We start from the raw sequence: 14,395 nt of genomic DNA, 5'->3' as shown, positions 1-14,395 counted from the left end.
TATTGGGGCTTTATTAATAAACGACTTGACGCCGTTGACAGATCGCACACTAAATTACAGTGATGACTGGTGACACCCAGCTCAGCACTGCCAATACTGCCTAAAAATTTACTAAAAGAAGTTGCACAAAAGTTCTCATTGTGTAACTACTTTCGGTTTTACAATGAACAATTTGTGAAAGCAAAGTAGAAAAAATATTTTATGAAAATAAGAGAAAAAATCCACTTTACATCTTAATTACCGCTAAGAGTAATTGAGAGGAAATCTTTTTAATATTGTTTTAGAGTTTGTTGGAATGTGTGCCATAGTGTACTGAAAAGCTTATGTGCCATTTTGTATAGGTTCACTCTGTACACGAATTCAATGCTATACTTTATCTATCTTAATTAGTTAAGTTTAATATCTTATTAATTATAGCTATGATTAATATACTCCATGAATGTTGAGAATAAAAAAAAATAGATTCAAAATCAAAAAAATAATAAGAAAATTATTGCAGAATGATGAATCAAAATTTTTGCCAGAAATTATAAGTTGAATTATTCCAATAAATATTAACTTAGTTTCTTTTGTTGCTGCGGCGAATTGTAGTAAAGAAAATTTGCAATTAAAAATGTAGCTTATTTTTAATGAGTGACATTCTAAAATTAACCATGCTTAAATGTTGTTTCGTAGGTACAAAAAAATTAAAAAAGTTTCGCTACTTCCAAAAAATAAAAATTCAAATAATACTGTGATGATCGCGGTATTTAAAATTTTATTTTATTAACCAGCGCAAAATATTCGGAGTCAGTTTAAACGTTTAGTTCTTTGACAATATTAATTCAACTTCAATTCAAAAGTTGCAACAAATTTTAATTTAACTTATTTATTCCTTTGTTAGCATTAAAATGTTTAGAAAATTATCGTTCCCACGAAACTTTCCAAGAACTGTTAAAAACGTTATAAATCGCCAAATTGGGTGGTCGAAAGGCCATGTGTTTTAACAAGTGGATATGCAAAGATATGGGGGTTGGCGACGGCCTGGCTCTGCACCACAGTCGCCCAGCTAATCCAATGATTTTCTCACAAAAGCATAATTAATTTACTTTCGTTTAAAATAGCCAAAATTTATTGATAAACCTAAAATTAAATCCAAAATTTTGTTTAGAAATTAACTAGTCACGTTTCAAAAAGAAAGGAATTTATGAGCCAATTTAAGGCACGTTGATGATCAGTAAACAACTCGAGAAAGAATCAAAATTTCATCTTATTCAAAAATTCCCGTAACGTTTCGTACCAAAAAGTTGAGTCTTTATGCAGTGTACTCCAGTCATCAAATAAAATTGAATAATTTATTTTATTCGGCGTAATTGTTAACAAATTGTTGCAAAACTTCAAGAACGAATTGGTCGATTGAAATTCATGTCTGTTAACTAGATTAGTATAGCCAAAACGACGTTGGTCAAGTGCCGCTTGAATAGGGGGTGTTGACAAATTCGTTACAGAACAGAGCTTTTTAAAAGAATATCAAATTACAAGCACACATGTGCATTCCTTATAAGAAATTGCAGCGAAATTAACGTTTTCTTTGTTAAATCAACATCAGATCACGAAACCAGTAGTTTAGAAAAACACGCGAAATTTTTCTGAACATTTTGATGTAAAATTTAACCCTAATATTTAAGGCGCAGCCGTCGAAATTCGGATGTATAAATCATTCTATTTAATTAAATTATTGTAAGCAAAAAAATTGCATGACACGATTGCTGCCCGTTACTAACATAATCCTAAGAGGAAAGTAGACAGGAAAATCCCTAAGGAAATTGGAGAAAAACGCGGAAATGTTAAAATAGTACCGGTGTAGTACTGGGGGCGACATCTAACAACGGGTAGTACGACCAAAATTACAGTTTCCTCACGGGGTTCTTCCTTATATTTTCTGTGTTATTTAAACAAACAAAATTTGTTGTTACACAAAATTCATTTCATTGTGTTCCCAAAAACAACTTCAGACCTGACAACAACCAATTTTGGAGTTTAATTTCTCTTTCAGGATATTTGGGGAAATTCCATAGCGTTCTTGTATTGTATTCAGTTCAGATCGACGATTACCAAATTTAATGTTTAATTATAATGAAATTGTTAATCGGAAAACACCCCAGCTGTTAATTAATAATAATATTTAGAAAGTTAAACAAGGTTTGATCAAATGCCAAGACATCATAAGAGTCAGATTTGCAAAATTTCGCATATGTGGAAACTACTTAACAAGGGTAGTGGAGTAAGCGAGTTAGTGTAGCTTACGCAAGATGAGCCCTTGACTTTAGGGGGGATTCGATTTTTGACGGTCTTTCGAGGTAGTCGATTGTCGTGTTGCCCTTTAAATTTTTATAAATTTAAAAACATCTTCGTTTACCTTTTAGTGCGTCTAAATTGTACTAAGTGCATTTAAGCGTAATTTTAAATTAAATTAATTTAAATTCTTGAATTAAGTGATAGCGTTAGTGATTAGTGAGTAAGTTAAAAACGAGACAAGTTTAGTGTTCGTTCGATTAGGTAGTGCTGCGAACTACAACACCTGGGAAGCAGCTAACCCCCTGCGTTAGGAGGATTAAAATTTCTAGGTAGGCCCTCAAAAGGATTAATTAATTTTTTATTCATTTAATATTATAATATTAAATCATTTAAGTCATTTCGAAATAGTGATCATTATCATTCATTTCATAAATTCTCTCGTAACCACCAAGTTATTAAGCATCGGAAATGCCGAAAAGACCAGTAATTATTTAAATTCTTGTGCTTCGTCTTACGTCAGCTATATAAATTTTAAATAAATCATTTTCAACTTAAAATAACTCGCAACAAACAATTTCATATTTTTCAATTCAACCATCCCACCTTTAAATTACAATATTAAAAGTTCTTTATATTCTTTGCTTCTAACTTCTAAATCTGTTACGACAAATTTGAGTGAAACGGCATCAAACAAATATTCAACTACAACAAAAGTCTAAATCCAAAACCCACGGTGCTATTCAAACTGTTGTACACAGATAATTTAAGGTTGCATACACCAAAATATTACGAAATAGAAGGATTTGTTGCTAGTTAAGGATAGGTTTAGAGTAGAACGATTTCTCTTCCGCAACGCGTTAGGCGATAAAGCAAAAGAGTGTTTCTCTTTTGCGTCCAGATCAGAAATTACAGGCTCGTGAGTTGGCCATCTTCATGGGAAGAGTCGTAGTCCCCGGGGACGCTCTTCCCCAACTTTAACAAGGTCTAAGACGCGGTGGCAGGTCGTAGTTTCCGCCCGTTGTACTTAGAATGGACGTTGTAATTCCCGTCCCAACGGCAAGTACTTCCACGTACTTGCAGGCTACTACGGACGATCGAGCAGACATAATCATCCGTGATTATCTGTAATAAACTGATATCGCGACATGGCAAAGTTCTGCACAAGTCTTTGTCAAAGCTCGTGGACGGAAAACTTTAGAGAGAAATTACTTCTACATTTATTCAGATTGATTTGTAAAAGCTTGTATGTCCGGGTTTTATTCGAAATTCATTCTAGGTGTTGATCACCTGACTTTTACCGGAGACGGAATTTCGGCACTAGGGCGCAAAATTCAATGCGATGCACGTATCAAAGATTCCGCGAGCATGTTATAATCCGCCTTTGGTACAAGTAATTTAGAAACGCGTTGTCAATTGCCTAGATCCTATGAGTTCGAACAATATCATCTGAAACGTAGGTTAATTTATTTGGACATTATCGAATTAAATTAATTCATGTTAAATATTAACGTCATATCATATCAATAAAACTTTTTCGTATCACTCAGCAACTTCGAAACTATTTACTTGGAATTTCAAACGAATTGTGGTTACGACTCTGAGATATGTTTTGACGACATTACTATACAAAAACAAATAACAATTGGCCAAATTTGATCAAACTTTCATAACCATTGATTATTGTAATCCATCCAACGGAATATTCATTATTCTTGTAATAAATAACTTTGGAGGAAACTTGTGGTTTAAATTTCTTCTCCCATGCGTTTTGACACTACTTTGAATCCGGACTTGCGTTACGGATAAATCCGGAACCCTTTCTGATAAGAATTAAGATCAAATTACGATATCATTATAAGAGTGACTTCGTACATCAAAACAACACAACGTAGGTAAGTGAAATGATCATGTAGCGTATCAATTAACTAGACGAGCCAAACCATTTCGAAAAAAGAAAACAAAAGTAAAATTCAAGATTAATTAAATAAATCAATTAAAATAAGTTGTAAATCATTTAAACATCGATCAACCATCATCAATCACGGTCTCACTACATTTTTATTGGTGCCGTGACCAGGATTCAAAGTCATAAAGTGTCATTTCCGAGGGGAAAATTGCCGTAAATAAGATACTGCTGTGTTATTAAAATTTCTAGGACTCCAATTTATTTGATCGTTCGATACCCGAGATTGAAGGTTGTCGACATGGAAAACAACAGGAACACCGGAAACGCCGGAGCCCCACCGCAAGAAATGCCGACGTGGTTCGTTCGTTGGTTAAACTCCCAACAACCAAGGAATGTGCCAAACTTCGCGGCGCCATCGACGTCGACAGCGGTTCAAAGACCGCAAGCCATCCTTCAGGTACGTCCAAGTACCAGCGCCGCCGCTGATGTCGATGGTTGGCAAGTCACTCCACTACCTAGCGACGGGACGACTTCGCCAGAACCCGACCCGGAAATTCCGGTAGCTCCGGAACCAGCCCCTCTTGCGAGCCCTCTTGTGCAAGAGCCGGGAAGTTCGACCACATCAGCGACTTCGGGAGCAGTGATGGCCTCACCACCTATGCCAATCACAACAGACAATGTGGCCGCAATTTCCGGAGTACTCCGGAGCTTGCTGGATCGCCCACTTCCAGCTCCTGAACGACCATCTTTCGAAGGCCTGAAAAGGCAAAATCCGGTGAAATTCTTACGAGCCATTGAAGAATATGGACGTTTTTTCGGGCTCGACTCGCAGCGTCTTTTGGGAGTCGCCATGGATTGCTTGAAAGGCAATGCCAAACATTGGACGGGAATATTCCAGAAGAAGTGGCGTGGTTACGAGGACTTTCGACGGGACTTTCTCCGGACCTACTGGTCGGCCAAGCGTCAACGGGACATCAGATTTCAAATCGCTACAGGCCGCTATGACGAAACCAGGGGCACGATGCTGTCGCATTTTGCTTATTACGTCGACATGGCGAACATGTTAACAACACCTTTATCGGAGGAAGTGTTGCTGGATGAATTACTGCGTCACTTCCCCGAAAGAATACAGTCGTTGTGGGTATTAGAGAAAATCTGTACCACCACGGATGCCGCCGAATTCCTGGCAGCTCAAGAAATTCCGGGACAAAATCCGGGAGAGAAAACCAACATCGCTCCCAGGGAACGACCCCGCGCAACAGACCACCAGCGGCGTAACGAGCCAAAGCGCCCGCGGCCAAACATTGACCGCCACGAAGTAACTCGTCCTGCGGCTCCTGCAAATCGTGGAAATGGTTTCCCAAAACGCTCAAGTGACGAACAACAATGGCGCAACAACCAACCCAGCACCAGCAACAACCGTTGGCACAATAACAACGGAAACAACAGCAACAATCACTGGCGCAAAAACAACCCCAACGACAACCGCAACAACACAAGTTCGAGAGCGCAGGGTGAAACATCACGAAACTCCAAGAATTCGGGAAACGGGGGCGGAGTACAGGACGGGGCCTAAAGTACTCCGGCCAGCAGCACGGCCCACAAAGCGACAGCAGGAACCAACAATTGAGGACGGGAGAGAAACGTAAACGTTCAACTTCGTCACAGTCAACAGAAGGGGAAAACGATGCTCGACCGCGAGCATCCCAGGTTAAGTTAAATGTTTTTTCTATAATTAAATCCGCTGCCGCAGGTAACAACAACATACAAAGGGTCGTGCCGGAGATTAAGATCCAAATCTCTCAACAACAATCAGTCACCGCACTTTTGGACACCGGAAGTGAAGTCAGCTGTATTTCCGAAGAAGTTTGGTCCAAGTTGATCGAGACCGGAAACAAACCGCCCACATTACCGGTTACCTCAATCCATCTTCGTGGAGCCATCGGCCAGCGAAGTTGCCAGGTTGTTATTCAGTGTTACCTGGAAATCAAAATCGACGAACATCTCTACCCCGTCGTGGCGCTTGTCGTTAAAAATTTAATCAAGCCAACCATTTTGGGAGCAGACTGGCTAAATGAACAACGCGCGGTCATCGATTTCGATAACAACGAAATCCTTTTGAGAAACGGGGAGAAGCACCACAGTTTTCCGTTTAGAAAAACCACGGAGATACCACCGGAACCGGAGGATTATGTGGAAGATCTTGTTGGTCACATCGAAGTCAATCATTCGGCGCCGATCACGACTTGTAACAAAAAGCAACACTTAGAGTCACCCAGTGCCCTACAAGCCAAGGTGGACCCATTAAAAATTCCTGAGGCCGAGAAACGGAAATTAATACACCTGCTGCAAGAGTACAGATGTATCTTTAGTTCGCGTCCAGGGCTAACACACAAATACACTCACGAAATAAAACTACACGACAAGACTCCCTTCTTGAAACGACCGTACCCAGTACCTTTTGCTCTACGTCCTGCCGTCGACGCCACAATTCAGGAAATGTTAGACTTGGGGGTAATAAAACGTGAGGCGTCACCTTACGCAAGTCCCATGACGGTAGTGAAAAAGAAAGATGGAACGGTGAGAATTTGCCTCGACGCCCGAATGATCAATTCCAAAATGATCGCCGATTGTGAGTCACCACCCGCTGCTGACGAATTATTACGTCGATTTCACGGAATTCGCTACATGTCCACCATTGATTTGAGATCGTCGTACTGGCAAATCCCACTTTCGCCAGAAAGCAGACAGTACACCGCCTTTCTGTACAACGGTCGCAGTTACACATACCAAGTCCTACCTTTCGGGTTAAAAACTGCTGTGGGTTCATTCAGTCGTGCAATGGACGTAGTGTTAGGAACAGAAGTTCGCGAATTCGTCGTGAATTATATCGACGATTTGTTAGTGGCTTCCGAAACGCTAAACGAACATTTAGAACATCTCCGACAAGTTTTCGAAAAATTGAAGCAAGCTAGAATGACGATAAATCTCGAAAAATCCAATTTCATACAAAAGGAAGTGAAATTTCTGGGGCACATTCTCACAATCAACGGTATCAAAGCCGACCCGGAAAAAATCAGCGCCATCCGAAATTTTCCGGTTCCCCAGAAAACTAAACACGTTCGAGCCTTCCTGGGACTTTGTAATTTTTATCGAAAATTTTGTGCTCGATACAGTGCAGCCACACAAGACTTAAACAAACTACTTCGAAAGGGTGAAAAATGGAGATGGGGACGAAATGAACAAGAAGCTTTCGATCGTGTGAAAGATCTGTTCCTCGAAGCTGTGTTGTTACGTTACCCCGACCTGAATAAAATATTCTACGTCCAAACTGACAGTTCTGGTTACGGATTGGGGGCGGAATTGTATCAAATTCAGGAAGACGGTTCGCGAGGTGTGATCGCTTTTGCAAGTCGCTCTTTGAAAGGACCCGAACTCAACTACACGACTACAGAAAAGGAATTACTCGGCGTCATTTTTGCCTTACACAAATTTCGAATCTACATCCAAGTCACAAAAATCATCATCCGAACCGACCACCAAGCTTTGAAATTTCTGAGCCGTTGTCGTTTGCTCAGTGAACGCCTAACTCGATGGACTTTGATACTAGGACAGTACGACTACGAAATCGAGTTGGTAAAAGGAAAGGATAATGTAATTGCCGACATCCTGTCACGATACCCGTCCGACGGTGAAGCCAGTTATGAATATCCACGTGAACAACCAATAGTTGCAATGTTTGAAGTCAACAACACACCTGAAATTCTCCAACTGATGTCCGATCTCAAACAACACCAATCAGATGATCCTGTTTTGAGTCAAATAATTGCCAACAAACAATCCGGTGCAGCTGCTCCAGATGCGAGAACTCAACGGGTTTGGTCCCAATATAATTTCACAAATAATGTGTTAGTTCACAGATCTCAAAATTCAAACGACGTTTGCCTGGCCATACCTGAGAGTTTGGTAATTAAGCTCGTGGATTACCATCACCAACTCCTGGGCCATTTCGGGGCAACCAAAGTGTACAATTCCATGAAGCGCGAGTACTACTGGCCGAACATGTATCGTACAATTAAGAAACGTCTACGAAGTTGTGACCTTTGTCAGAAGACAAAAAGTTCCAACCGTCCACATCAGGGTCCATTAACGCCAATCCTTTACGACCACATTGGAGACCTAGTTTGCGTCGATTTCTATGGGCCTTTACCAACAGGACGATTGGGGGCGTCCTATGTATTTGTGGTCATTGACGTCTTCAGCAAGTTTCTCAAACTTTACCCACTGAGAAAAGCCACCGCCAAAATCGCTGCCAAACGTCTCATAGAGGATTTCTCTGGGTACATCAAACCCAAATGTGTGTTAAGCGACCACGGGACACAATTTATTTCGAACACTTGGCAGAATAGTTTGAGAGCTGCCGACATTCAACCAACGCTCTCGTCGATTCGTCACCCAGAATCGAACCCTAGCGAGCGCGTAATGCGGGAGCTGGGGAGAATTTTCCGAGCGTATTGTAAAGAAAACCACACCAGTTGGGTCAACCATTTGAGCAACATCGAAGATTGTTTGAACTACGTGCCACACATCAGTACCGGATTTTCTCCATATGAAATCCTGTACGGCAGAACACCACCAAACCCACTAGATGCAGTCACATCGGGTTTACTGCCTGTACGTCCGCCACTCACGAGAGAAGAAATTCATGAAAAGGCTCGCGAATACTTGAGACATCATGCGAACTTACGGCAGAAAAACCAAAAGGGTGAAGTTACCGTACTGGAAATTGAAGATTGGGTCCTACTGAAGAACAAAGTGACTTCCGATACCAGAACCCACCAATTCGCCAAGTTCATGCCTTTGTACAGTGGTCCGTACAAAATAATCGCCAAGCCTCATCCAAACACATACCAAATCGCCGACCCAGTGACGAACGAAATTAAAGGTGTATACAACATGACAAATTTGAAATTCTACCACCGACGAGACGACTAAAATAAAACCGCAAGAAGTTCATGAGGGCCAATCTCGAGGCGTATCTACCAATTCGAGCGTTTCTGACATTATGGGCGCATCCACCATCTGGTGATTCCACCATTCCGACCACCAACCAGAGGACAGCAAACCTACACGCGGTGTCTTACGCTGCATCTACGAAGCAACGCAAGACAGGGGGCGAATGTGATGATCGCGGTATTTAAAATTTTATTTTATTAACCAGCGCAAAATATTCGGAGTCAGTTTAAACGTTTAGTTCTTTGACAATATTAATTCAACTTCAATTCAAAAGTTGCAACAAATTTTAATTTAACTTATTTATTCCTTTGTTAGCATTAAAATGTTTAGAAAATTATCGTTCCCACGAAACTTTCCAAGAACTGTTAAAAACGTTATAAATCGCCAAATTGGGTGGTCGAAAGGCCATGTGTTTTAACAAGTGGATATGCAAAGATATGGGGGTTGGCGACGGCCTGGCTCTGCACCACAGTCGCCCAGCTAATCCAATGATTTTCTCACAAAAGCATAATTAATTTACTTTCGTTTAAAATAGCCAAAATTTATTGATAAACCTAAAATTAAATCCAAAATTTTGTTTAGAAATTAACTAGTCACGTTTCAAAAAGAAAGGAATTTATGAGCCAATTTAAGGCACGTTGATGATCAGTAAACAACTCGAGAAAGAATCAAAATTTCATCTTATTCAAAAATTCCCGTAACGTTTCGTACCAAAAAGTTGAGTCTTTATGCAGTGTACTCCAGTCATCAAATAAAATTGAATAATTTATTTTATTCGGCGTAATTGTTAACAAATTGTTGCAAAACTTCAAGAACGAATTGGTCGATTGAAATTCATGTCTGTTAACTAGATTAGTATAGCCAAAACGACGTTGGTCAAGTGCCGCTTGAATAGGGGGTGTTGACAAATTCGTTACAGAACAGAGCTTTTTAAAAGAATATCAAATTACAAGCACACATGTGCATTCCTTATAAGAAATTGCAGCGAAATTAACGTTTTCTTTGTTAAATCAACATCAGATCACGAAACCAGTAGTTTAGAAAAACACGCGAAATTTTTCTGAACATTTTGATGTAAAATTTAACCCTAATATTTAAGGCGCAGCCGTCGAAATTCGGATGTATAAATCATTCTATTTAATTAAATTATTGTAAGCAAAAAAATTGCATGACACGATTGCTGCCCGTTACTAACATAATCCTAAGAGGAAAGTAGACAGGAAAATCCCTAAGGAAATTGGAGAAAAACGCGGAAATGTTAAAATAGTACCGGTGTAGTACTGGGGGCGACATCTAACAACGGGTAGTACGACCAAAATTACAGTTTCCTCACGGGGTTCTTCCTTATATTTTCTGTGTTATTTAAACAAACAAAATTTGTTGTTACACAAAATTCATTTCATTGTGTTCCCAAAAACAACTTCAGACCTGACAACAACCAATTTTGGAGTTTAATTTCTCTTTCAGGATATTTGGGGAAATTCCATAGCGTTCTTGTATTGTATTCAGTTCAGATCGACGATTACCAAATTTAATGTTTAATTATAATGAAATTGTTAATCGGAAAACACCCCAGCTGTTAATTAATAATAATATTTAGAAAGTTAAACAAGGTTTGATCAAATGCCAAGACATCATAAGAGTCAGATTTGCAAAATTTCGCATATGTGGAAACTACTTAACAAGGGTAGTGGGGTAAGCGAGTTAGTGTAGCTTACGCAAGATGAGCCCTTGACTTTAGGGGGGATTCGATTTTTGACGGTCTTTCGAGGTAGTCGATTGTCGTGTTGCCCTTTAAATTTTTATAAATTTAAAAACATCTTCGTTTACCTTTTAGTGCGTCTAAATTGTACTAAGTGCATTTAAGCGTAATTTTAAATTAAATTAATTTAAATTCTTGAATTAAGTGATAGCGTTAGTGATTAGTGAGTAAGTTAAAAACGAGACAAGTTTAGTGTTCGTTCGATTAGGTAGTGCTGCGAACTACAACACCTGGGAAGCAGCTAACCCCCTGCGTTAGGAGGATTAAAATTTCTAGGTAGGCCCTCAAAAGGATTAATTAATTTTTTATTCATTTAATATTATAATATTAAATCATTTAAGTCATTTCGAAATAGTGATCATTATCATTCATTTCATAAATTCTCTCGTAACCACCAAGTTATTAAGCATCGGAAATGCCGAAAAGACCAGTAATTATTTAAATTCTTGTGCTTCGTCTTACGTCAGCTATATAAATTTTAAATAAATCATTTTCAACTTAAAATAACTCGCAACAAACAATTTCATATTTTTCAATTCAACCATCCCACCTTTAAATTACAATATTAAAAGTTCTTTATATTCTTTGCTTCTAACTTCTAAATCTGTTACGACAAATTTGAGTGAAACGGCATCAAACAAATATTCAACTACAACAAAAGTCTAAATCCAAAACCCACGGTGCTATTCAAACTGTTGTACACAGATAATTTAAGGTTGCATACACCAAAATATTACGAAATAGAAGGATTTGTTGCTAGTTAAGGATAGGTTTAGAGTAGAACGATTTCTCTTCCGCAACGCGTTAGGCGATAAAGCAAAAGAGTGTTTCTCTTTTGCGTCCAGATCAGAAATTACAGGCTCGTGAGTTGGCCATCTTCATGGGAAGAGTCGTAGTCCCCGGGGACGCTCTTCCCCAACTTTAACAAGGTCTAAGACGCGGTGGCAGGTCGTAGTTTCCGCCCGTTGTACTTAGAATGGACGTTGTAATTCCCGTCCCAACGGCAAGTACTTCCACGTACTTGCAGGCTACTACGGACGATCGAGCAGACATAATCATCCGTGATTATCTGTAATAAACTGATATCGCGACATGGCAAAGTTCTGCACAAGTCTTTGTCAAAGCTCGTGGACGGAAAACTTTAGAGAGAAATTACTTCTACATTTATTCAGATTGATTTGTAAAAGCTTGTATGTCCGGGTTTTATTCGAAATTCATTCTAGGTGTTGATCACCTGACTTTTACCGGAGACGGAATTTCGGCACTAGGGCGCAAAATTCAATGCGATGCACGTATCAAAGATTCCGCGAGCATGTTATAATCCGCCTTTGGTACAAGTAATTTAGAAACGCGTTGTCAATTGCCTAGATCCTATGAGTTCGAACAATATCATCTGAAACGTAGGTTAATTTATTTGGACATTATCGAATTAAATTAATTCATGTTAAATATTAACGTCATATCATATCAATAAAACTTTTTCGTATCACTCAGCAACTTCGAAACTATTTACTTGGAATTTCAAACGAATTGTGGTTACGACTCTGAGATATGTTTTGACGACATTACTATACAAAAACAAATAACAATTGGCCAAATTTGATCAAACTTTCATAACCATTGATTATTGTAATCCATCCAACGGAATATTCATTATTCTTGTAATAAATAACTTTGGAGGAAACTTGTGGTTTAAATTTCTTCTCCCATGCGTTTTGACACTACTTTGAATCCGGACTTGCGTTACGGATAAATCCGGAACCCTTTCTGATAAGAATTAAGATCAAATTACGATATCATTATAAGAGTGACTTCGTACATCAAAACAACACAACGTAGGTAAGTGAAATGATCATGTAGCGTATCAATTAACTAGACGAGCCAAACCATTTCGAAAAAAGAAAACAAAAGTAAAATTCAAGATTAATTAAATAAATCAATTAAAATAAGTTGTAAATCATTTAAACATCGATCAACCATCATCAATCACGGTCTCACTACAATACCTATTTATGCAGCAAGTTCATAAAGTGATTCTTTATGAGACGAGTTGTCTCATAAACCAAAGGTTTCTTATAAAAATATCCGACTTCATTTCTAAACTTTACTGAACGTCTCTTATCAAATTATCAATATACAAGAGTTGGTGCGACACTTTTGAATCACCATGTATAAGCCAGACATACATACAGAGGCTGTCCGTTTTTCGAGGCCCACCATAGGGATCTCATAAAAGATACCAGGACGGTTAAATTAGGGAAAAATTGTGCATTTTTATGCTGAACAATTATGTGAAAAAAAATTTGATGTCATTTTTGGTTTTTGAATCAGTGAGAAAAATCAAAATTTTGTAATTTTCGTTTATATTTTTGTAATCGAAAATAAGAACTTGACGTTTTTAAGTAGAACATTCTTCAGGCATTTTTTACATCAAATCTAAATCTGTCATTCTCTTTTTCAAGGCGTTCTTGATGTCACAGTTACAACACTCAACATTGCTTTTTCACACGGACGCCATATTGATATTAATATGGTCGAATCTTACATGCTGATCAAAATGGAGAAAAAAGCATTTTTGCGAAAAGTACTTTGGAAAAAATGTCAAAAATTTTGTTTTTAAACAAACTAGACTTTAGAGGTTTCATTGAATTTGGGTCTGAAGGGTTCACATTTCCTCCAAGCTTACTTATTTAAAAACTAAATGACATGATGAGCTAGAATTTTATTCCTCGCAAAACAAAGCAAGACAAAGTTATAACAACTCTGCTCGCATATTTAATAGAAATGTCTCAATGTGGTTTGTTAAACACCAATTTTGACGTTTTTTCCAAAGCACTCTTTGCAAAAACGCTTTTTTCTTAATTTTAATCCACAAGTAAAATTCGATCATATCTTGTGATACATTATTGTAATCAGGAACGAAATAAGTTTTCAAAAATACAAATGTCAAATATGTCCCTAAGAAAAATCAATGTTGAGTGTTGTAACTATGACATCAAGAACGCTTTGGAAAAAGCAATAACAGATTTAGATCTCTTGTAAAAAAGTGTCTAAAGAATATCCTACTTGAAAATGTCTAGTTCTTTTTGTTTTCACTTAAAACAATTAAAACGAAAATTACAAAATTTTTATTTTCTCAATGATTCAAAAACCAAAAATTACACATCAAATTTTCTTTCACATAATTGATCAGCGGCAAATGTACAACTTTGTCCTAATTTAACCGACCTCATATCCCTTATAATAACTGAGATCCCATTGGTGGAGCTCAAAAAATGGATACCCTGTATAATTTTAGAACTAGCACAATTTTTTTAAGTATATTTTGTTCAAAACATCATTCAAGCATCGTTTTTTCTATGACAAAAAACAAAAGATTGATATTTTTAGTTAAATAACACGAGCATTTTAAGGAACTGTAGAAAAATTAAAAT

At 38.0% G+C, this 14,395-nt stretch overlaps 1 protein-coding gene across 4 annotated transcripts in view; it reads right to left on the bottom strand.

The window, feature by feature from the left end:
* The window catches only part of Npc1a (Niemann-Pick type C-1a), a 51,771-nt gene that overhangs the window by 26,881 nt on the left and 10,495 nt on the right, over positions 1-14,395 (bottom strand). The gene's annotated exons all lie outside the window — the stretch shown is intronic.

This window comes from Tribolium castaneum, chromosome 6 (assembly GCF_031307605.1).
Source record: "Tribolium castaneum strain GA2 chromosome 6, icTriCast1.1, whole genome shotgun sequence".
Classification (NCBI taxonomy): domain Eukaryota; kingdom Metazoa; phylum Arthropoda; class Insecta; order Coleoptera; family Tenebrionidae; genus Tribolium; species Tribolium castaneum.
The sequence above is the reverse complement of the archived record's forward strand: the minus strand, read 5'-3'. Positions and strand labels throughout refer to the sequence as shown.